This window comes from Musca vetustissima, unplaced genomic scaffold, assembly GCF_032173495.1.
Source record: "Musca vetustissima isolate MV318-11 ecotype Yass unplaced genomic scaffold, APGP_CSIRO_Mvet_v1 utg79426, whole genome shotgun sequence".
NCBI classification, from domain to species: domain Eukaryota; kingdom Metazoa; phylum Arthropoda; class Insecta; order Diptera; family Muscidae; genus Musca; species Musca vetustissima.
In genome coordinates this window covers 25,536-50,760 of record NW_026885604.1, presented here as the reverse complement: position 1 = coordinate 50,760, position 25,225 = coordinate 25,536, and the positions used below count along the sequence as shown (strand labels likewise).

At 37.3% G+C, this 25,225-nt stretch overlaps 1 protein-coding gene across 1 annotated transcript in view; it reads left to right on the top strand.

Moving 5' to 3' along the window:
• The first annotated feature begins 756 nt into the window (after nucleotides 1-756).
• LOC133332834 (uncharacterized) overlaps nucleotides 757-25,225 on the top strand; it is a 37,759-nt gene continuing 13,290 nt past the window's right edge. Inside the window, exon 1 of the mRNA XM_061541205.1 lies at nucleotides 757-830. The gene's annotated coding sequence lies outside the window, so the exon portion shown is untranslated. The remainder of the gene's footprint in view (nucleotides 831-25,225) is intronic.

Sequence of the window (25,225 nt, the reverse complement as noted above, 5' to 3'; positions counted from 1 at the left end):
AACTGAAATGGTTGCATTTGTCGAGGGTAACGAGACGACATTCGATTCGCAAAAGAAGCACAGCACAGCGCGATACTAGAAAAAGAAATATAGTGGGGAACGACAAAATCGGTGTGTATTTTATTTAATTCTAATTCGTTTGTGTTGCTGTTGTCGTCGTACAATTAACAACAAAAAAGTATTCATTAAAGTGAAAAACAACAGCAACAAAAAAATCAAAATGTGCAAATGAATTGAAAGAAATTGTGTATTGGTGAATTAGAGTAAATGCCGTGGTTCGAACGTTCTTCGAAAACGCATTAAAGTAAAAACGAAAGAAAGAAGAAAAAAGATTGTCGTCGCTGTCTCTGTCGCTGCCGTGCACGTTATCATCGTTTAACAATACTCGTTGTACACACGCTAGACACTACCTCCACTACATACAACAACAGTACATACGAAGCAAAAAATTAAAATTATACTACCAGACCAACAGCAGCAAGTAGTACTTGTAGTAGGCAGACAGACCGACAAACGGCAAACAGTTCGATCGTCAGACAGTCAATCGGAAATTTTGATTGGCATTATTGCAAAAACAAAAAAAGAATAAATTAATTGATTCGCGAACATTTACAAAAGTCTACACATCGTTCGTCGTGTCTTCAATTACAGCTAAAAAAACAAAAAGAAACAGAAAAAATCATAACCGAACAAGTAGAAGAAACTGAACTGCGATAGCAGCCATCACTACTCGACCGCCCGCCTGCCCTTCCATCTATGGATAATAACAACAGGAGCTGCAGCAACAACAACAACCGCAATAGCAGTGACGACAAATAACGCAACAAAAAGTAAGTGGAAAAAAAGAATCATAATCTGCATACAACCCCCACATGCATACACGCAAACAGACAATCACACATATAGTACATAGTAGTAGTAGCAGAGAAAACGAACGACTTTAAGGTGCTGCTGCTACTGCGACAGCAGTGACAGAGATGTTGACAGCAGCAGCATAGATAACAGTGTTGCTTATTTGGTAGTTTTTATTATTGAAAACGACCTAGGAACATTTTGTTGATAAAAATAATTAAGTGTGGATTTAAAAGTAAAATTAGGTTAGTTAGCGTGGCATATATGAGGAATTAATTAGACGTTTTAAAGAAAAAATAAATCGAGTATTTTTTTAATATTTTTTGAGGGAAATATGAAATTAAGTGTAGATTTTTTTCTAAATATTTTTGAGCAACAATTAAAATATTTTTTTAGAATTTTTTTTGATAAAAAAATTGTTTTTAAAGCACTTTTCTTAAAAATATTATTGAAGAAATTTAAATGCGGAAAGTTGAATTAAAAACGTGGCAAACGTAAATTTTTGAAGCAGATTTTAGATACTATTTGAAGCAGATTTTTTTTAAACTATATTTTTTGAAGCAGCGGGGATTTAAAAAAAAAATATTTTCTGAAGAAGCATGGATTTTTTAACACATTATGTTTTGAAGAAGAAAGAATTTTCAAGATCCGACCAGTGAGCGGAGCAGTATAGGCGGACGATAGCCTACACAACTACCACAAAACTCTATCTTTCTGTCGGAAAAAAACAATCCACACATTAATATTGACTATAAATTAAATTTGAGTACCATTTAGTACCCAATTTCATGATTCGAGCTTTAAAGGTTCACCCAAATCCAAATTTTCTATTTAGTACACATTATATCCATAAATACCCTCCTCAACCATCTAATTAACCTCCTCAACATTCCAACTCCATAGGTACAAATTGTACCAAATTTAGTACACAATAGTACCAATTTCCAAAACTTCCTACATACCCAAATCCTACACCCCCACACTGATACTAAATTCTAGTTGTAGGATTCCAACTCTATCGGTTCACCCACAATTCAAATTGTAATAAATTTAGTACATAGTAGTCCAGATATCCAAATCTTCCTGCATATCCCAATCCTACACCTCCACAGTGTTCATAAATCATAATTTCAGGATTCCAACTCTTTCGTTTCATCCAAAACTCAATTCGTACTAAATTTGGTACATAAAACTACCAATTTCCAAACCCTCCTACATATCCCAATCCTACACCCCCACAGTGATCCTAAATCCAAATTTCAGGATTCCATCTATCGGTGAACCGATAGAAATTCAAATTGTACCAAACTCAGTACACAGTAGTACGAATTTCCAAAACTTCCTACTTACCCCAACCCTTCACCCCACAGTGATCCTAAATACAAGTTTCAGGATTCCAACTCTATCGGTTCACCCACAATTCAAATTGTACCAAATTTAGTACATAGTAGTACTAATTTTGAAAACTTCCTACATATCTCAATCTTACACCTTAAAATTGAACCTGATTCCAAATTTCATGATTCTAGCTCTATTGGTTCGCCTAAAATTCAAATTGTACAAAATTTAGTACCATTTAGCACACATGAATATAAATTGCTTAAACTGAATCATGACCCCAATCCTACACCCCTACAGTGATCCTGACTCCAAATTTCATTGTTTCCGCTCCATCGATTCATTCAAATCCAAATTGTACCAATTATAGTACGATTTAGTACTTTTCGTACACATTAGTAAAAAAATTTCCCATTCCTACACTCCGACGGTAATGTTAATTTCAAATTTCAGGATACCAACTCGATTTGTACCTCCAAATTACATTTGCACGAAATATAGTACCATATGGTACTTGTCGTACACACGAGCATACGCCTTCAAAACCATCTCCTTAAATGGAATCTACTTCTCAACCTTAATTCACTCTCCAAATTTCAAGTTTTTAGCGCTATCGGTTCACATGCTACGAAATCGTACCAAATTTAGTACATTTTACTAGTACTTTTCGGATAGTTACAGTTCGAATTTCCAAAAACTCTTTGGTACATCTATCCTACACCCCATCAACGACCACCAACCCAAATTTCAGAGTTCTAGCTCCACCGGTTCGCCAAATACGAATGGTACCACATTTAGTACTTTTCGTACGGTACTTTTCACATTTAGTACTTTTTAGTACTTTTCGTACCGTTCCAAAAAACCCTCACCCAAAATTTCAAGATGAATCGTTAAATGGGTCAGTCAGTTATTCTTTAATGAATTGGAATGGAGTTTAAGATCAAAGAATTTTAAGATCAGATTATCGGCCTAACAACGGCAACGCTATCAAAAATTCCATAAAAATATATTTTAATGGAAATGTTTCTTTAAATTTATAAAAAAAATCAACTATAATATAAGATTTTTGGGGTCACAAATAATTTTTATTTTGAAATAAATTTAATAACAAGAATGCATTTATCAGTATTTTTTGTGAGTTTATTTTCCACAGAGTACTAATGAAATTATTGTCCCTGATCTACACCAAGATAATATAATTTACTATCTATACATAACATTTAGTAGGTCAAAGTATCAGAATATGTTATTATTGTTTTTTTTTTTTTTTTGTGACAATTTGACTATAAATTATTTTGAAAATTGTTGATAAGAAAATGTCATCTAATGAAAATGTCATCTTTGACTTTCAGTATTTTTATTTTTCAATATAAAGATTTTTTATGCGCCCATCATCTGGCAACTCTCTCTCTCTCTCTCTTGTATATTCTGTATTCTTGCTACTATTATTCCTGCTAATTTACCACATATTCTATTTTCATCGTATATTCGTTGGACTTTTTTAAACATTTACGTAGGACGTTCTGCCGTTTTGAGATCAGCTGAATTTTAGTATACATTGAATACTGACTGCTACTGATATGACAGACGTTGACGTCTCTGTTACAGCGAACAGTGACGCTAACACTTGTCTCAGCTTTTTGGTTGTAACAACATTTTCGCTGTTGCCGCCGTTCGTAGTAGTATTTTTTATAGTAAAACATTTTTGTGAATACTCAACGAACGCATGCACTTTTTACACACTCTCTCTCTCTCTCTTTATCGCATACTCTCATTACGAGTGTGGTAATGAGAAGATGTAGACCAGCATCAGACAAACCACGGCACGTGTGTTATCGGAAATACTCAATATTACTGTCCAAGAAATTATATTGAAGCCCAGAATCGAGAATCGAATTTGCAAGAAGCCGAAAACCAGCGAGAAAAGAATATTCAGTATAAGAGACGAACAGTAGTTGATCCGACAAGTGGCCAATAATCCAAAGCTAAGTGCATCTATACTTGCTGCAATCGCAAATAAGTATCTGAAAAAGAAATGTAACTCCTAAACTTACTTACTTAACTGGCTTGTGACAGAACTTCCGTTCCATAAGCCCTGCTTAAAAAGGGTTCTCAGGCGCGTCGGCCTTTTGTGCAGTTTTTCCAATTTGAAAGACCATGTTCGGCAATGTTGTCTTCCATTTAATCTTTCCATCTAATTCGTGGCCTTCCCCTTCTGCGTGAAACATTAACTGGTTCGCTTTTATATGCCTTTTGAGCCGGGGCATCTTCATCCATTCTCACAGCATGACCTAGCCAACGTAGTCGCTGTATCTCGATACGTTTAACAATGCCGATGTCCGAGAATAGCTGGTACAGCTCATGGTTCATTCGAAGGCGATATTTACCGTCAACGCACATCGGTGAGTTTGGTCTGGCCGGAGGTGGCCTTGTTTCCAAACTGCTTACTTAGACCATAGTAGCATCTGTTGGCCAACACTATGCTTCTCCGAATTTCAAAATCGATATCATTAGTTTTAGGCGAGTAGCATGTGTTGTTTGTTGTACAGAGTGTCATTTCGGTTCACCTTTGCCTCTCGTATGACCTTTTCCAGCAGGACCTTAAAAAGGTCAGGCGACAAACTGTCACCTTCTCTGAATCCTCGTTCGTGTTAAAGGGCTCCATTCCGACTTTAACGGCCGATCTTGTGCCAGTTAAAGTTATCCTGCATAGCCTAATTAATAACACCTCTGGACGGATAGGACTGTCGAATGCGGTTTTATAGTCGAGGAATAGGTGGAATGTGTCGATGTGTTTTTCGTGGGGTTTTCAGGATTTGGCGCAGAGTGAAAATCTGGTCAATGGTGGATTTGACCATTGGCTTCAATCCGTTTATACAGTACACTGGATAGCACTCTATATAAGATGGGGAGGAGACCCCCAAACAATTTGAAGAATTTGGCGTAAACATGTTAGGGTTACCCTGAAAACCCGTTTCATAAACACCAAAAACCGGAAAATCCGATTGGAGTTCAAGAATACGAAACAATGGATTTTGCATTTTGTAGAGTTGGACATTCGAGTTCCTTGAGCGGTTCAATCTTTTTCGATCTGCTCCGCAAAAGGTCGTCCCTTTAGTTCACTCGTTCACTGGTGCACGATAGTTCGGTCTATAATGTCGTTCGTGCTTATTATTCCTCTTTTTTACAACATTTAATTATTACACAGAATATTTCATTCATCCATAAAGGAAATAGACAACTAATGATTCACATATATGAGTTGGTGAGCGAACAAAATAAACTAGCTGAACGAGAGCAAGAGGTAAAGACTAGAGCAAAAGGAACTAGGTAACCGAAAGATCCGGACCTAAAATAAAATATTCAGACAGTCGCAGCTCGTCTGTACTCTAAAAAATGAGATATGGTGCAACCGGCAGTTCTTGTTAAGTGTTTGTAAGCCACTGATTTAATTTTAAAATATTTTTCCTTAGGTCCTACTTAAACTAATCTAGCTTAGCCTAATCTCAAACACAAAATATTTATCAATAAACTATTTGTTCCAATAATAGAATGTGATCTGTGGTGAAATTTCCCATCGTGTGCGTCATAAAATCTCAACGCCAACAACAACAGTCTTATAAACGTTACATGTGGCACTTTACACTCTTATCTTAAAACACTCCAACCATCAAATTTTCTGTAATACAAAATTCTGTTCCAAGTTTTTTTGGACAATTCCTTTGAACTATTTCGTTCCGGAAACGCAAAACTCTACAATTTTGAAAATCTGTTATTGTTGGCTGAAGGAAGCTAATTTAATTTATTTGGGTCGCATGGACGAATCGTGGTATGGAATAAAGCTGTGGACCCTAAGCACACAATTCCGACTGTAAAGCAGGGAAAATCTGTAATGGGATGGGGCTGTATGAGCCCTGACGGAGTATGAAATTTCGTTTTTATTAAAGGAATTATGGATAGAATTTATTATTTAAAAATTCTAAAATATATAGTAATATTTCTAAAAGAAAGTGGACCTGATAAGTGTCTTAGCTTACAGGTTGACATACTATTTGATAATCTGGCAACCCTATTGATTTTAACACTCATTAGTACACACAAAATGAGAGAGTTGAAATAATTCATTGCTAAAAGAGGATATGTGCTGCTTGCCGTTCTCTAGCAGTGATGCCAATAGATTGGTGCTATTAATTTTCTGTGTAAAAACGACATGTAATGGTACCTAAAAAATACGATGTAAGACTGCACGAGAATAAAAGACTTAATTGACATCACAGTTTTCTCTTATCTGTCAAAGGGGGAAGGGACAACAACAAACATAGTCAATAAGTACTCTTCGTATCAAACATTGACTGGTGATGATGATGATAGCGACGTTGTAGGCGGTTGGGAAACAAATAAAGGTGGAACATGAACAAAAATTAAAAAAAAAAAAAAAACAAAACCAAACATGTAGATAACATGAAGGAACAGAACAATGATTTTAAACATTTTTCCATCGAACATTTCCATGGAAGAAAATACAATAATACACAATGTTCGTTTTTGTGTCTGCGTAAAATTTGTAGAGGTGTCTGGAAATTCAAAATTGTTTCAAAAATATATAATATATTCACACACTAAATACATGAATGGAATGGAAAAATGCTTAAGAAGATTTGTCGATATGGCACAACACTGGAGAGAAAGAATTGTATTTTTGCTCATATTATTTAAAAAAGAAAAACAGCAACAATAAAATGCATTACCGTTTAACAGTATTGCATCGCCTGTTTTTGGTCTCAGTGGCGCTCTTTCTCTTTTGGAGAGTAATACTGGCAATAATATGCAGTGCGCATATATATGGTTGCCATAATTTTTTTGAAAAAAATATCAAACCAATTTATAAACAGTCATGATAAAAATGCCGCTTTTAATTTGTCCGACAACCCAAAAATCCGTCCAACACACATCAAATAACAAATAAAGTTGGGCAATCTACTCTACAGTGCGGATCAATCTTTCTCGTTCTTTTTTCAAACGAACTAGGTCCTATATATATATAGAATCGTTTGGAACGTTTCGTTGTGCCCCGGAAACTAGCGACAAATTGCCCAAAACGGTAATTTTGCCTGTGAACATTTCAGAATCGAGGAAATCGAAAGAAAATTGCTAAACTTCTAATGTTTATGTGCCAAAATGAAAGATAAAGGAAACAAATTCAAGCAAACTTGTGTGTATTTTAAGTGTTGTAAAATCGGATATTTCGCAAGGAATTGCATAACTCGTAGATCTCAAGAAGTGGAACGAAATAGAAAATCAGGATTGACATTGATGACCAGAGAAGCAAATTATTTGTGTCCGAAGTGAAATCCAAATTGTGTTTTGACAGTGGTTGGACGTCGCATATGAGTGCTGACATGGAGACTTTTACGAATATGTCAGTAATGGATCAGACTCTGAACTTGGCCAACAAGGATTGTATAAAACTTTTGTGGAATCGGAAATGTACAAATCTCTGTGAAAAATGCGGTTTCTGAAACAACTGTGAAAATAAATGATGTATGTACCAGACTTGAGAAAAATAAAGAAAAAAAGTGATATTAACTCCAGAAAGAATTGTAGACTTGTATTATATTACAAACGAAGAAAATTCAGAAATTGTAACTACTCAAAAGAAGGTTGGGGGATGTCGTCCAAAACTTTAAAGATTTGGAAGACGGGGAAGACGCCGAAAATTATTCTAAACAGTGGAAGATGAGGTTGAAGGTAATCAATCTGAAGATAATGAGGAGAGAAACTCTGAACAGTGTGAATATGTATGCGTTTCTAATGAAAGTGATTGAACGTAGGTAGATGAACTATTAAATGTGAAAAAAAACTCAGAGAGGTACTATTGTGGGATGTCGATTAGATGAGCGATTGTCTTGGATTGTAATTCTGGCAGATTTTGGAGCTGAATGTAACTTGGTCATCCATCATGTGAATGTTGTGACGGTAAATGGTTGTAGAGAAATTACCAGGAAATTTCAAGAATTAGATCTGAAACCAACTTCTCGAAGCGGTTGAATATAATGGCGAAGGTAATCAATCTGGAGATAATCAGAAGAAAAACTTTGGACAGTGTGAATATGTATACAGTAGATCACGGATATAAGAACATCTTATATAAGAAAAACAGTTTACTATATAAAATACATTCATATAAGAAAAACCTGCTTATAAGAACAAATGTCTCGATATTTTTTGATGTTCTTATATCCGTGGTCTACTGTACCTATCTAAGGAAAACGATCGAAAGAAGATAGATGAACCCTTAAAGGTGAAAAAAAAAACCTCAGGGAGGTACTATTGCGGGAAGTCGATTAGATGAGCGATTGTCTTGGATTGGAATTCTGGCAGCTTTTGGAGCTGAATGTTACTTGGTCATCCATCATGTGAATGTGGCAAATGGTTGTAGCGAAATTACAGAGTTTGGTCTGAAACCAACTGCTCAAGATTCACGAAGAGGACTTCAGGCATGGCCTGTTAAGTTGGCTTATTTTATTGTAAAAAAATAAAGGAGATGGGCGTCCAAAATCAAGTTTGACATTCAATTTAGAATTTCATTTCAAACAAAACTCATGGCAACCCTAAATGAGAAATGCATGTTGAGAATATGTTTCAGAGTATTTTTTTTTTCTTTACTTTAGTTTGAAAAGCTCACCTTTGCTTCCAACTCATCATCCCCAAGAAAGAAAATAAAAAAGGAAATAAATGCAGGGTATCTCAGACAACGGTGTTTTATTTTTCCATTGCTCTTGCTCTCTCTCTTTCTCTCTCTGTACTTAATCGTTAAGAACGAACGAATGGATGGGTGCATGAATGTGAGTGTGTGTGTCTGTGCATGCAAGCGCACACTTTGCCAGCAATACCAGCTAGCCAGTCAGTCGACAGTCATCATCACTACACTTTAGGGCATCTTTGACTTAGTGGTGCTTCAGTTATAATCTCGAGCCCCGTCAGTCAGTCAGCGAGCCAGTTAGTAGTCGAGCAGTGCAGAGTTGCATTTTCAGAATAAAGAATTGAAAAAAAACAAAATTGGAGAATACACGGTTTGGCGGATGACGACAAAAGACCACGGCGGTGGACCGACCGGTAGTTTCAGTTGTTAAACGATTAGTTGCTTTATTTTTTGGTTCGTTCCGTATTTATTTCTCAATTCTTCCAATTGTCTGTCAATGGCGTGAAAGTGTTGTGAAAATTGATTTTGTTGGACCAAGTTTTTAAGGTAGTTCCCGTTAGCTTTGACGCGTGTGTGCGTTTCGCGTGAGGGGGTGGTGTTACTTTCGGTCTCGTCTAGTAGCTGGCTTCCGTATTTGTGTGTGTGAATATTTTTTTTTTTTTTTTTGGCATATGCAAGTGTATTTGTGAAAAGAAAAATAAAGTATCTATGATGATGCACCACCAGCCAAAGTGAGTGTGTGAGCCAGCCACCTAACCAATCATCTATCCATCCATACCTCGATGTAAAGAATTAAAGCAAAAGAAAAAACAAATTCGCTTAGATTTTTAAACGACACGTGAATGACAAAAGAAAAAAAATCTGCATTTTTGTTGTTGTTGATTTTCTACAACAACAACAGCAGTACAACCAAATAAAAGTAAAGCTTTGTCGTGATGTTGCAATACTTATTCGCCGTCGTCTTGTTCTTCTTCTTGTTGGCATTTTATATGTAGTGTAGGCCCACTAGCGAGCTGAGCGAGTGATTGTGAATGTGATTGTCCCGAAACAGGGTAGTAAAAGCTAAAACCAAAAATAGTAGCAATAACAACAACAACAACGACAAAAAATTTGTAGTGCTGTCGTGTATGAGTGAAGCAAACATCGTCGGCTACAGCATCAATTTTTACTATAACTGCACATCGTACCCAACACGAACATTCATAGCCCCTCTTAGTGGGCAAATTGTTTGACGTCGTCGTCAATAAATAAACTGCAGTTGCTGCAGACATCGCTGCCACATTAGCAGCAGCAGAAGTAATAGAAGGAACAACGTAAGTAGTAATGTAAAATGTAACAGAAAAAAAAGAACACAAAATAAAAGTAAAACATAAAATGCATGAATAGACAACAAACAAATTGTTCTTCTTCTTCTCGTTGTTCCGCCACCCAAAACTTAATGTAGTGACCGCCACCTGACCTACCCCCCGCTTTCATAGTAATTTCATATGCCCGAAATTGGCCGGTTCAGTTCAGTTCTCCAAAAGATGCAGTTATACACATATTATATGTATGTATATGTGGCGGCAGCGGTGTATGTGGGTGGCGGAGCGGGAGGAGGAGGTATGAGTGGCATCAGTACTCTCACAAGAAAAGGTAGCAGACAGTTGAAGTAGAAACAATCAAAAGAATTTGATGGACAGACGTGAACAAGGAAGTAATCAAAAATATATAAGTAAATCGAAGTAAAGCTAAACTAAGAACTATTACAAAAGTTTACAGAAGACGAACAATATCTGATAGAAAACGGAAAATGGGTTTTTTTATGGGAGGGCCATTATAAAGGCACCTCAGAGCCAGGATAGCATAGACTTAGCATTAATTCCCAGGGGTATATGCTCTGAAAGTCCTTATTTCTGAAAGTCCTCTTGTAGAAGAACAGAATGTCTTCTTATGGGGGGCTGGACCAAATTCTCATAGAATCCAGTTAGTCTTCTATATAAAATACCTCAAAAGCAAAGTTTTATAGTAGACCTGAATATTCTTCAATGTCCACTTACAGAAGAGGCAAAATGTTCAGCATCGACAAGGTCAGAAATCAACCTTAAGACCCTAAGTCTTTTTTAAAGAGGTGTCCCTATTTAAAAAAGCGGTTCTTTTATAAAATTTGAAGGGCTGTAGGAGTACACTTTAGCCCAAATATACTTTTACTGTTCACAAGATTGTCACAACATAGAATGCTTTGACTTAAAAATATAAGTTTTAGAAAGTAAAAAAAAAATAAAGCAATTCAAATTCAGTTCAATAAATTGTCGGTTGTGTTTTAATAAATCATCCTCCGATAAATTGGTGACCCCGACGCTAATTTTCTTCAAGAAATATCGACAATACAAAAACAATCCTAAATAGTGAATGCTGCATTAACAGAATACAATTCAATATGTTAGTTCAATGTCACATTCCATAAAAATTCCTAGATTTTGGAGAGAAAATCCTTCGCTCTGGTTTGTTCAGCAACCAAACATCGGAAAACCAATAAAATGGTTACTAGAGGCGAGCAGTGATCGGTCTAGCCAAACGAATCGCCAATTTGTTTACGATAAAATGCTAGGAAATAATTTCCTAATTGACACAGGTGCTGACATTTCCATTATACCCGTGGATCATAAAAAAGGCAACCGTCGTCTCTTTTTACTGCAAATAGTAGACCAAAAACCACTGTGGAACAAGAATAATATCTCCAATCCGCTCAGAGGTGTTTAAAGCCATGTCTTTAAAGCGTTCGGAATTCCTGCAAATTTATACGGCTATGCAGGATAACTTTAACTGGTACAAGCAGTTAAAATTGGAAAGGTCCTCTCGTAGACCTTAAGTACCGAACGAGGATTCAGGCAAGGTGACAGTTTGTCGTGAGTAAGCACCTCAAAAGCATGGCCACTTCTCGCCAGGCCAAACTCACACTCTACAAGACGTCCTGTTGTATGGATCTTAAGCATGGGTACTTCGCAAACTGATGAGGCAGCTTACGATGTTTAGAGAACTTCCACGGAACTCTAACTTTCTGCGGATGTTTATATAAAAGCGAGCCAAAAGGGGAAGGCAATATTGATCAAGTGGAAGACAACATTTCGAAACATTGCAAATTGGAAGAGCTATTTTGAAGCCCCATTGCCCGATAAAATATTATAATATTATTACTAATATTTAGTATAGCCCTAATTACTTGTCCAGGTTCCTTTCACCGTGGGCTGAGTTGAGATGTTCGGCTTATAATTGTGGCCTACAGATCGACTCGAAAAACACACAAAAAATTAAGTTTTCGGTCCACTTCATCCCAAAATTATTATCTGATCATCACCGAATATTATAGGCGTTGTCCTTCACCATACCTGGACCCTCATGGAAATTTTCAAGCCGATCAGCGCTATATGTTCGCCCTCCAGTGTTGTAATTGGTTACTAAATAATATCTCAGTACGCAAGCACCTGTAAATATTTAAGTGTTACTCCCACATCTGAATACATACGATCATAAAATTGATATCAATTTAAAGGTCAACCACTCCTCTAGGATATGCTATCAACTTTTGGGGTCTTTGTTCTTCAGGGGTAAATATATACGCTATAGAATACAAATTTTGTCATTTTTCACACAAAAGTCAGGGTCAATTTGACCCGCTAAATATTGAACGATCTTTATCAAAATTTGCGGTGTTTGGGCCATAATTGCGGCCTCTGGAACGACCAGAAAAACCGACAAAAATAAAGTTTTTGGTCCATTTCATCGCCTAAATTTTAACAGATGTTTTCCAAAAACAATAGGGGTCTTCATTGGCCATAACCCATCGTACATGCAAAATTTCGTGAAGATTGGTCCATAACTGTGGCCTGCATCGTGTTTACAAATTATAATGAACAGACGGACGGACGGACACACATGTCTAGATCGACTCAGCTAGTCGAGATATATATTTCGCGACGTTACAAACTTTTGGGGCTGCACAAAGCTATAATACCCTGACAACATAGTTGTGTAGGGTATAAAAATATGTTTCTGATAAACCTACAAAATCATTCATGGAAATATATAATTTGGACCCGATAGGCTCGATTATCCTCCATGGAATCTTCTTACAAATATTCGTCGATTTTGGGGCCGTGGATTCCTAAAAGTTCTATTGAAAAGCTGGTGGCAAGAGAGATGGATGCCAGTTCCCCTATAGACCTGCGGAAGGCCAGAGAATCTTTTACACCTTTGGGGTCTAAAGTGTCTTTATAGACGAACTGCGGGTCAAAGAGAATATGACTCCAGGTAGTCTTATGGAGTTCAGAGAGTCTTTATATACAAGATGAAGGCCAGGAGGTCTCAATAGGCGAACTGAATGACTCCTAATAGACTTGCAGACTAGAGAGACATTAAAGACCAGATGAAGATCAGACATATTTTTATAGACAAGCTGAAGATGATTATTATTAAGAATCCGACAGAAATACATGCATTCTTTATGGACATTTTGTTGATCAGGGAAATGTTATACAACAGCTAGAGAGCAAAGTGTCGACATAGACGAGCTGATGGAGGGAGAGAAGAAAGTCTTATGAAGGCAAGAAAGTCAAGTCTAATGGCGAACTCCTTATAGACCACTTACAGACTAGATTATAGACAAGATGAAGGTCAGAGATTTTTTTATAGACGGGCTGGAATTTTGAAAAATCTTAATATCCATTATACCCTCAAGGTGGAGAACAAGGTTGCAAACATTTTTGTAGGACCATCAGACTCGAGGCTTTTAAAGAAAGTTTTTGTGGTGTTGGCGGGTTATTTGGGATACCATTTGTATTTTGTTTTTGCAAAATAGTCAGGCTTTTGCTATTTATTTTGTGGATTTTTTTCCTTTATACACGGTTTTTGAGAATACGTTTTGAACCACTATAAGGTTCAGCGGACAGGAAATAGATAAAGCTCCAGAAAGAAAACCTAAATGTCTATTAACAAAATGGCGCCCAACTTGGTACATTGGAATGACTTATAAGTATTATTTTGAATGTAGTATATGTTCGAAGCTTATAGTCATAGTAATTCTTCATCTAAAATTTCCCTACCTTAAACAGTAATGGAGGAAAGGTAAATCTTTAAATATTGTGTTTTTGTTTTTGCATACAAAAAAGTCTCATTTGCTATTTCTTTCTTAGCTTTCCTCTTTGACAAATACAGCAACAACGAAATGAAAGAAAACTAGCTCAGCTTATTTTTAGAAGAAAAAGAAATCGGGATATAAATATATATGTATGTATGGACGACGAGTGCATGTACCTTTTCCGTTGTCATCCTTCTGCCATGCTCCTCCATTCTTATCCATCCGTTCATCATTTATCCATAGCCAAACCAGCCAGCCAGTCATCCAGCGTGCAAAACAACAACCTACCAGGGGCCACCAAACCAACCAATCGTTAGTTATCTGTCCCACATATGTACGTACTATGAAAATACTACGAAATACGAGTATGTCGTATTTATTATACACTGAACGACTAGCCAACCCGACAAACATTCGTTCATACTCTTACGTTGTTCAGTGTCCGTCCGCCCATCCGTCCATTGTCGCTCGCTCGCTCGATATCGTGCTCCAAGTAGTAGTAAATTGCAAAAGCGCGTAGAGTGGCCAATTTTGTATAGTTGCAAAGAGGGTGCTGTGAGCTGTGTGCAGTGCTGAGCTGCATTTTGTGTGACGAGGTTTTATTCTTGAACCTCCTGCATTCGGTACGTTACACGATAACCCCCCAAACTATCACAAACCTATACTAGGAGAAAAGCTACTATAAATGTGTGAGTTTCTTTTTTATGAGTATTTGTGCATCACTGCTGAATTGACTAAAATGCATTCACATGTACACGAACACACACAAACATGCCCCAAACATCCAAATCGAATTCTCAGCGTCGTCAATAAAGTCAACTGCTGCAACTGAACGACAAAAAAAACAACTAAACTTGTTAGGCAACGACACGATGACGTCGACGTGAGTCTACAGTGACAGACCGTCGGGCAGACAGGAGGCAAGTCGTGACAATGTGTAAAACGTGCTTGGCACACGCTTACAGCTTAGTTTGTAATAAATAATACTACATACATACATAAATAGTATATAGATTGTGTGCACTCAGTTCAGTTTTCTTCGCCCGATTAAATTTGGCAACTTTTTTTTCGGAACTTCTACAGTTGGAAGAAAATTTTAAAGGTGAGCTTGAGCTTCTTTAAATGTGACCTAAAAGGCAAAGGGACAGAGAATCCTTATATATAGATGAGCTGAAATGGACATGTGAATATATTTGAACCAGGGACGTACGCAGGGGGGCGGCCCGGGGGGCCCGGCCCCCCCCCCCCCCCCCCGAAACAAATTTTTTTACAGTAAATTTATGTTTGGAACAGCGATTTTTTTCATTTTGTACTACCGGGCCCCCCCCGAAATGAAATCCTGTGTACGTTGCTGATTTTAACTGAAGTGACAGTGGGTCTTTATAGACGGGCTAAGTGAACAGGCGGGCCAGAAAATCTTTATTCAAGAGCTAATGGTGCTAGGAGTTTTTAAAGCCGAGAATTCTTAATAGTTCCAAGGCCAAGAGTCTTTGTAGACCTACGGAAGGAAGAACAACGTCCTTACAGAGTAACTGCAGGACACAGAGAGAGAGAGAGAATATGAACTCTAGGTCAGGTGGTCTCAATAGATGAAACGGAGGACTCCTTATAGACTTGGAGACCAGAGAGTGATTATAGACCAGATGAGTTTTTATAGACGAGCTAAAAATTGTGATTATTAGGAATCCGACTGAAATCCATGCCGTCTTTATGGACAAACTTTTGATCAGGAGATGTTACACCAGTGGCGCCTAAATAGCCTTTATAGATGAACTGGAGGCCAGAGAAAAGATGAGTTCCAGGAAGTCTTATGGAGACTCTAGAGTGGTAGTAGACCACTTGAAGGTCAGAAGGTCTCTACAGAAGAACTGGATGTAGCAGACCCTTATAGACCATTTGGAGACCAGAAAGTCATTATAAACCAGATGAAGGTCAGAGGGTTTTTATAGACAAACTAAAGGTAATTTTTTTTAAGAATATTTTTTAATGAGAATCTCTCCGAAGACCCGGAAGTCTTCATGTACGAATTGATGGTCAGAAAGCCTTTATATACCAGCTAGAAACAAAATGCAGGGAGTCTTAATAAATCAGGTGAAGCCCAGGAGGTCTATATTGACAAATTGAAGGTCAGAGACTGATTATATACCAATTAAAGATCACAGGAGTCATTATAGACAAGATGAAGGTCGGCCAGAATGTCTTTATAGACGATCTGAAGGCGATGATTATTAAGAATCTGACTGAAGGTTATGCAGTCTTTATGAACGATCTGTTGGTCAGGGAGATTTCATATACCAAGCTGAAAGCCAGAGAGTTTTTATAGTCCATATGAAGGCCAGGAGGTCTATATTGATGAGCTGGAGGTCAGAGAACCCTATAGACAACTTGAATAGCAGAAAGTCATTATTAACCAGATTAAGGCCGGTGAGTTTTTATAGACGAACTGAAGTTACAATATTTTGAATGAAAATCACTCCGAAGGCCTGAATTTATGTTTAAGAAGTCTTTACACACCAGCTGGATACCAAAAATGAGTCCCAAAGAGTATTCATGGACGAATTTATGTTTAAGAAGTCTTTACACACCAGCTGGATACCAAAAATGAGTCCCAAAGAGACTTATTGAGTCTTTATAGGCCTGCTGAAGACCAGGAGTTCTCTATAGACGAACTGAAGGTCAAAGACTTGGAGACCAGAGAGTCATTAAAGAGCAGATAAGAAGAGCTGAAGGCGATGATTTTTTGTTTAAGAAAATCACACGGAAAGCCTGATGGTCCTTATGGACGAATTGGAGGGTAGAGGAAAGAAGAGTCCCAAGAAGCCTTATGGAGGGGAGACAGTATGTATAGACGAACTGGATGTCAGGGAGTCCTTATAGACCACCTGAAGACTGAAGAGTATTTATAGATGAGCTTGATGTTTTAAGAATATTTTAATGAACATCACACTAAAGGCCAAGGAGTTCTTATGGACGAATTGGTGGTCAGGGAGTATTTATAGATCCTCTTGAAACCAAAGAGATGAGTCCCAGAAAGTAATATGGAGGGGAGAGAGTCTTTAAAAACTGGATGTCATGGAGTCCTTACAGACCATTTGGAGACTATAGAGTCTTTATAAACGAGCTTTAGTTCCGAGAGTTTTTATTGACGAGCTGAAGGCTAAGATTTTTTAAGAATGCATTTTAATGAACATCAGAGTGAGCATTTATAGATCCGCTGAAGACCAAAGTGTCTTTTAAGACAATCTGAAGACCAGATCGCCTCCCAGGGAGTTTTATCAAGGCCAGAGTGTCTTTATAGACAACGTGGAGGCCGGGTAATCTTTATAGACCACCTGCAGATCATGAAGTCTTGAGGTCAGAGTGTTTTTATAGAGCAGAAGGCGATAATTGGTGGCAAGGAGAGAATAGAGTCTTCATAGGCGAACTGGATTTCAGGGAGTTCTTAAAAACCGCCTGGAGACCCAGATTCTTTTTAGGCGAGCCCAAGGTCCTAAAGTTTTTATAGACGAGCTGAAGGTGGAGATTTTTTAAGAATACTTTTAAAATGGACCTCAGTCTGAATGTCATGTACTTTCTATGGACGAATTATTGGTCAGGGGGTCGTTATACACCAGCTGTAGACCAAAATGTCTTTGTAGACGAACTGAGGAAAGATGAGTCCCAGAGAGTCTTATGGATAGAGTCTTTTGAGTCGGGTAATCTTTATAGACCACCTTGGCGACGAGCTTGAGGTAAAAGAGTTTTTATAGAGCAGAAGGCGATAATTGGTGGTCAGGGAGACCTTTTCAACAGCCAAAAAACAACGTGCCTTTATAAACGAGAAAATGTGACACCCAATAAGTCTTATGAAGTTCAGAGAGTTTTTATAGAACAGATGAAGGCCCAGAGGTCTCAGAGATTCATTATATAAGATAAAGGCTAAAGAGTATTTATAGCCGTGTTGAAGGCTGCGATTTTAAGAATGTTTTAACATTAGATCCGTAGGTTTGACATTTTTAGAAACATGTTTTTGGAGTACCAGGTTGTCTTAAGAAGAGGAGAGAGTCTGTAAAGGCGAGCTGGATGCCAGGGAGTGTTTTTTATAGAGCAGAGAGCGATATTTGGTGGTCAGGTAGGCCTTTTACAACAACCAACGTGTCTTTATAAACGAGAAAATAGAACAGATGAACCAGGAGGTCTTTGTAGTTTGGAAGGTCGGGGAATCTTTATAGACCACCTGGGGACCAGACAAGATTAGGACCATGCTAACGCCTTTGATTTATGAGTGTGGATTTTTAAAGATATTTTTGAGAGAACCTTCAGGTTAAAACGGGCGAACTTTTATGAATATTTTTTAGAGCAACCGACACGATTTATAGGAGTGCGATTTTAAGAGTATTTGAGATCCATCTGTAGGTTTGAATATGCTAAGAATAATTTTTCTCGAACCATCAGATTTTTGAGTGAGGATTTTTAAGAATAATCTTTGTCGGACCATCAGAATTTTTTGGGCGTGGATTTTTGAGATAAACATCAGATAAATGCGCGCGGATTTTTATGAATATTCTTGGTAGAACCAGTTAGGTATATAATTGTGGATTTCTTTACAATCATCATATAATGAGCGTAAATTTTATTTTTGAGGGACCGATCAGAATCAATACGAATAGATTTTTAGAATTTTTAAGAATAATTTTATAACAATTCCTCAGATCTGTAAGAGCGATTTTTTTAAGTATTTTTGTGTTGGACTATCACTACCGAACGTGTCGATTTTTAAGAATATTTTTGTAGGACCATAATACCCCATAGTGAGAATATTTTAAGAATGGTTTTTATGCGACCATCAGATTTTTATGCGTGAATTTTTTTTAATTTTGTGGATTTTTCAATGAATATTTTATGAAGAAAAATGAGATCCATAAAAATATACCCATAAATTGACCCGTTAAAAAACCTTTTTTGTAGGTCATCAGACTCGTAAATTTTGTTTTTTTTTTAAGAATATTTTGTTTTGTTAACCCATCAGCCACTTAATAGTGGATTTTTTAAATTTTTGGAAAAATATCAGATCCATAAAACTGGCGGGCTTATTAAGGAATGATTTTTGTGAGACCCTTAAGGGTTGAATTTTAAGACAAATTGTTGTAGGTTCATCGAACTGGTAAATGTGGCTTCTAAAGAAACACTTGTTTACGAGTCTTTTTTAGATTCAAAACATTTGAAATTGTCTTTCAATAAGACTCATATGGGTCTGATGGTCCAAAAAAGGACCGAATGTCATTCGAAGGACCATTAGGCCCATGGGAGTAGATTTCTAAGAAAATTATTTGAGGTTTTATCAGACAATTTTTTACAAACCAATTTTTTTTTTAATTTTTCTGTCAATCCTCCTCAAATCACCTGGCAACACTCTACCTCCCAGAGTGTGTATACAAACAACTCAACAAATTGTTTTGGTTTTTTTCACAAAATCTCTCCTCAATAGACTCTTGTTTGTTGTTGTACGAGTACGTAGTACGTCACACGTCTGCTGTTGTCGCATTAAAGGAAGACAAACTTAAGAAGTTATGTTGTGACACCCTCATATAACAAAAGCTCATGGCTGTTTACACAAATGGCGGGTTGACTAACTCGCTATAGGTGGGTGGGCAGCCGGTCGGTTGGCTTTCTGGCTTGTGAATACTCCTGCATGTGTCGTTTCGTTTCTGCTGGTGTGTGACAGTAATTATTTTAACAAAAACAAGTAACAAATTCAAAACATTTGTTACTTTGTGTTTTTCACGCTCACCAGAGTAGGGATGTCGAAAGGGGAAACAATAAAATCACTCAAAAAATACTTAAAGATCGCCTCTCTCCTCAATTCTGACTAGAAATTGAAAATATTTTTTGGAGACGGCGGAACCAGAACTTTATTTATTGGAAATCTCTTAGAATACAAATTAATGGGAGAACTCTAGGTCCTGCAGATCCTCATTGACATATGGTTTTACTTATAGTAGATCAGAGTCCCCTTTTATGGGGGGTCACAAGGTCTTCCTATCATCCTGCCAAATATGTGATTTTGGTCTTCCTGTCTATTAAAAAAACTATAGAACTTCCCCGTTATTTCTACATATTGCCATTACTGACATCCCTACACATCCCGGTATGTACTTGTAGGTGTAAACATTCGATGCGATTGCATGCATGCTGGCATACACAAAGTGCACGCAAGCTCACATGGCGCATGTATGCAGATTAAGGGTTGCCAAATCTATAGCAAATCTAATTTATTGTGTCGAATTTTTGGTAATACAAGAGGCAAGCCAAGCTCATCTGCTGAAGGGCAGATGGTCTTTATTGCCGAATTTAACACTAAGTAGTCTTTATAGGTGTTATGAGGATTTTATAGGCGATCGGAAGTCACTGGAAGTCTCTATATAAAAGCGCTAAACGGTCTAACTCTATCTAAAGTTCAGTTAGAGTGAGTGCTTATAAATGATTTGAATGTTAGGTAGACTTTTTAAAATAATGGATTTTTTAAAAATATTTTTTGTAGACTTACCAAAGTCGTGGATTTTTTTTAAATAATTTTTGTAGACCCTTCACCACACTGTGGTACAGGGTATTATGTCTTTGTGCATATGTTTGTAACAGGCAAAAAGGAAACGAGATAGACACAGGGTTCCTTTTGAGAATATGCATAGAATCACTTTCTGAGTCGATTTACGCATGTCCGTCCGTCCATGTATTTTTGTGAACAAAGTACAGGTCGAAATGATGAAATTAGGCATACGTCACTTATTTTGCCCAAGGACGAACCCTATTGAAATTGGGAAAAATCGGTTTATATATAGCTCTCATATATATTTTCGTCCGATTTAATGTAAATGGTGCACCAAAGTCCCTTAATAACTTTCGATTTGCACGAAATTTGGCATAGCGTACTTAGTTACGTCTATAATGATGTGTGTTAAGTTTCCCGAAAATCGGTTCAGATTTAGATATAGCTCTCATATATATTTTCTTCCGATTTAATGTAAATGGTGCACCAAAGTCCATATATATCTTTCGATTTGCACGAAATTTGGCACAGCGTAATGAATTAAGTCTACAATAATGTGTGTTAAGTTTCGCGAAAATCGGTTCAGATTTAGATATAGTTCCTATATATATTTTCATCCGATTTAAGGTAAATGGTGTACCAAAGTCCCTTAATATCTTTCGATTCGCACAAAATTTGGCATAGCGTAATGGACTAGGTCTAGAATGATGTGTGTTAATTTTCCTGAAAATCGGTTTAGATTTAGATATGGCTCCTATATATATTTTCGTCCGATTTAAAGTAAATGGTCCACCAAAGTCCCTGTATATCTTTCGAGTTGCACGAAATTTGGAATAGTGTACCTAGTTAGGTCTAGGATGATATGTGTTAAGTTGCCTGAAAATCGGTTTAGATTTAGATATAGGTCCCATATATATTTTCGTCCGATTTAAGGTAAATGGTGTACCAAAGTCCCTTAATATCTTTCGATTTGCACGAATTTTGGCTCAGCGTAATGAATTAGGTATAGAATGATGTGTATTAAGTTTCCTAAAAATCGTTTCAGATTTAGATATAGCTTCCATGACCAAATGAAAAATTTACTATCGATTGCAGAATGACATGTTTATGGATCCAATTTAATTTTACTGGTCCTTTAAAAATGCTACGCCTGTTCATCTGTCGGCCCCGTCCGATTTTACTACTTTTCTTACTGGTTTAAAAATAATTTGGTAGATTTACCAAAGTCGTGAATTTTTTAAAAATATTTTTTTGTTTTTGTTTTTTGATCCATAGAAGGTCCTCTGAAATAACAATTAGGGCGTAATTTGGATATTGTATATCTTTAATATATGGTATTCTACTTATTGAAGTCTCCTTATTCAAGACCTATTAAACCTTTCGCATAGTTGCAATCAACTACAACAAACAATACAAACATGAAATTATGACGTTACAATACATACAATATACATCCTAGCTCAAGTTGATTGTAAACCCTTTTTTGGTTTGTGTTGTCCTTATTAATATTGCTATTGTTGGTTTTCTCCTTTTTCCGTCCTCGTCTTCTTCTTCTCCTAGTTCTTCTCAAAAGCTTGCCCATTTAAATCCATAGCTTAGTAAAGAAAATACTACAACAACAACAAAAGAGGAAAAAACCGACAGCAAACTCCTTTTTACTACAAACACTTATCTTGCCATTCCGTCTAACGTAAACGCCAGCCATACTCAACGTCCGTCACCGTCATCATCATCGTGGCGGTGGTGGTACGAACATGGAACCACCATAAAATCAAAATATCTACTAGCAAATATGTATTCACGAATACATGCACCAATAAATGTATGCGCGCATACTATAACACAACTCCTTCACACACATACACACGCAGACACTTCAAATAAGAATAGAACAACAACAGCTACAACAAAAAAGTCATTTGAATATATCAAAACAGCAACAACAACAAGAATACAAATATTCTAAAAAAGAAAGCTGCTGCATTCATGTGAAATGGCTGAGAACCTGAGACAATTGGGGGCGGTAGTCGGCAGGGGGCTGGGTAGCCTCATGTCTTTACTTGGACAACAAACAAACGCAATTCACCAGCCAAGCGTTAAATGCTGCTAAGGGACGAGATGACGATGCCGGCTGGGGTGGGGTGGCCTGACATGTGAGGCATGGACAAATCTGACTGTCAGGCCAGGATAAAGATGTCGTCTATTTTTATACACATAACCTGACTGAGTGCCCGCTTGCGCCTGCTTGGTCATGGTGTAGTTTTCCTTTATTTAAGCTACATTTTTTTGGGGGAAATCAACTCACGAACGATGGTAACCCAAAATAAAAACAACGACAAGGAGAAGATGAAGAAGAAAACAACAAAATGTACTGGTAATAAAAATCATAAACACTGAAGCTTAACATGGCTTATGCTCCACAGGACTGTGCTTGCACACCCCTTTCTTTTGCATTGTGGTCGTCCTGGAAGTCCAGTCTCCTCTCACTCCATCTCTTTGGTAAAGGAGGATGTAAAGTTCCAAGTGTAGTCAACAACATGACCATACAATTTTCCTACTAAAATTGAGATTTTGTTGTTGTTGTTGCTGCCGTTGTTCTTGTTGTAACTGTTGTTTTTGGCGTTCGTGCATCATCATCGTTTAACTTTATTTACTATACAACAACACGCGACACAATACCTTTAAATATTTACTATAAGCTAACATATACCAGCACTTGAACACGCACGTACACCTATCGATACACAGACATACACACGCACACACACACACACGTACACTTACATTGTGCCAGGATACAGAAACAAACACTATACGTATGTACTATATAGCAGTAGACTAGTACAACATACGAACATGCATACACACGCAAGACCCCTCAGCACACACCCCCTCACAGAGAGGCTCGCACTCACACAGGATAAAAAGCAACAACGACAATAAAATCTTGCCAAAGGGAAATCTATCCAACCAATTTATACTTCGTCGTCGTTGTCGTCTCTATGCTATGGCAATGTGTGTGTGTGTGTGTTTTCGTCCTTTACATCGTCGTCGTCAATGTTGCCTTGCATTCTTCGTTTTTAACGCCTCCGCATGCAAATCGTTCGGTGGCTCGTTCGTTTCGGCCAAACTAACGACAACGTCTTCTAGCCTTTGAACGAGTTTTGCAGCTGCACACCCACGCTTGTTTTGGTTTGCTGCTGCACTATGTCTGCTTCTTGTTCTTCTTCATCTTCTTCTTACTGTTGTATCTTTTGCAAGCGTCCCATGTTTGTATCCTTGTTTTCGTAAATTAACGTAAATCGTAGAGCGCATGTTCTAGCTCTCGCTCTCTCCCAAACATTGCACATCTCTTTTTCTCTCTCGCTCGTTGCATTTCACTTCGCTTGGGAGAATATTTGGGAAACCGAAGAGAGAATGTTGCATTTTGGGACCTACGAGAGACTAGAGATGCGGAACTTGGTTAAAAGTGTACAATTGGGGAAAAAATTTACCCAATGTTTGGGAAAGAAAATATTTGCAGGATAATCAAAGTCGAAATCGCTTATAACGAGATGTTGAGTTTTCGTAGAGAATACTACAGATTAGAAAGTCATATGGAACGTCGAAATATTATTCATATATATGAAAGGCTATGTAGGTAACCTTTTGAAGGTATTTTTTCTATAATAGGCCTTTAGAAGGTGTTCGAACTATAGAAGTCTAGCAGAAGACCTATGTCGAGAGGATACCTTCAAAAAATCTATCTTGAGGAGGCTTTCAATATATAGAATGACTTCTCCAGAAGAGCGGGTTTTCTTAGAGAATACTACATTGTTTTCTAGATTAGAAGGCCTAGGAGAATTTCTGAAGATCCCCCATATCTAGGAAAGGCTCTGCAGGTAACCTTTTGAAGGTATTATTTCTATAACAGACCTTTAGAAGGTGTTCTAACTATAGAAGACTATCGGAAGGACTCTGTTCTGCTTTTATGAGACCTGCGTGCTGAAGCCCAATAGTATTTGAAGACGTGTTGGAGATTGGAGCTGGAGAAATAAGGAGACTCTACAGCCTTTTTAGAGCAGGTTTTCTTAGAGAATACTACAACGGTTTCTAGATTAGAAAGTCTATGGTATCTTCGGAAGATCCTCCAGGGAAGACTCTGTAGGTAACATTTTGAAGGTTACACACAGAGCTATAGAAGACTACCTATAGAGCTTTTGTTGATAGAATACCTCGAAAAAGGTCTCGGTAGGAGGCTTTCTTATCTGTGTATAGGTCTTCAATCTATAGTAAGCCTTCTTCAGATGTTCCTGAGGATTTTCTACCTTCATGCTGAAGCCCAAGAGTTGGAGATTAGGCAGGAAAAATAAGAAGATTCTAAAGTATTTGTACAGAGGGATTTTTAAGATGTTTTCTGAGAGAAGGCTGAACAATTTGAAGAAATCTATATCAAACCTTTAGAAGGTGTTCTGACTATAGAAGAATATCAAAAGGGCCTCTGTCGAAAAGATACCTCAAAAAAGTCGTATTTAAAAAGTTTCCAATCTTTTTCAAAAGATTTGTCTCCTTATAGATGGGAGAGGGAGGAGCTGGGGGTCTTCCTCTTATAGAAGAACTGGAGGTTTTCTTCTTATAGAAGAGCTAGATGTCTTATATGGGACATTTTGAAGGTCTTGTGTCGATAAAATATCATCAAAAAGACTTTTGT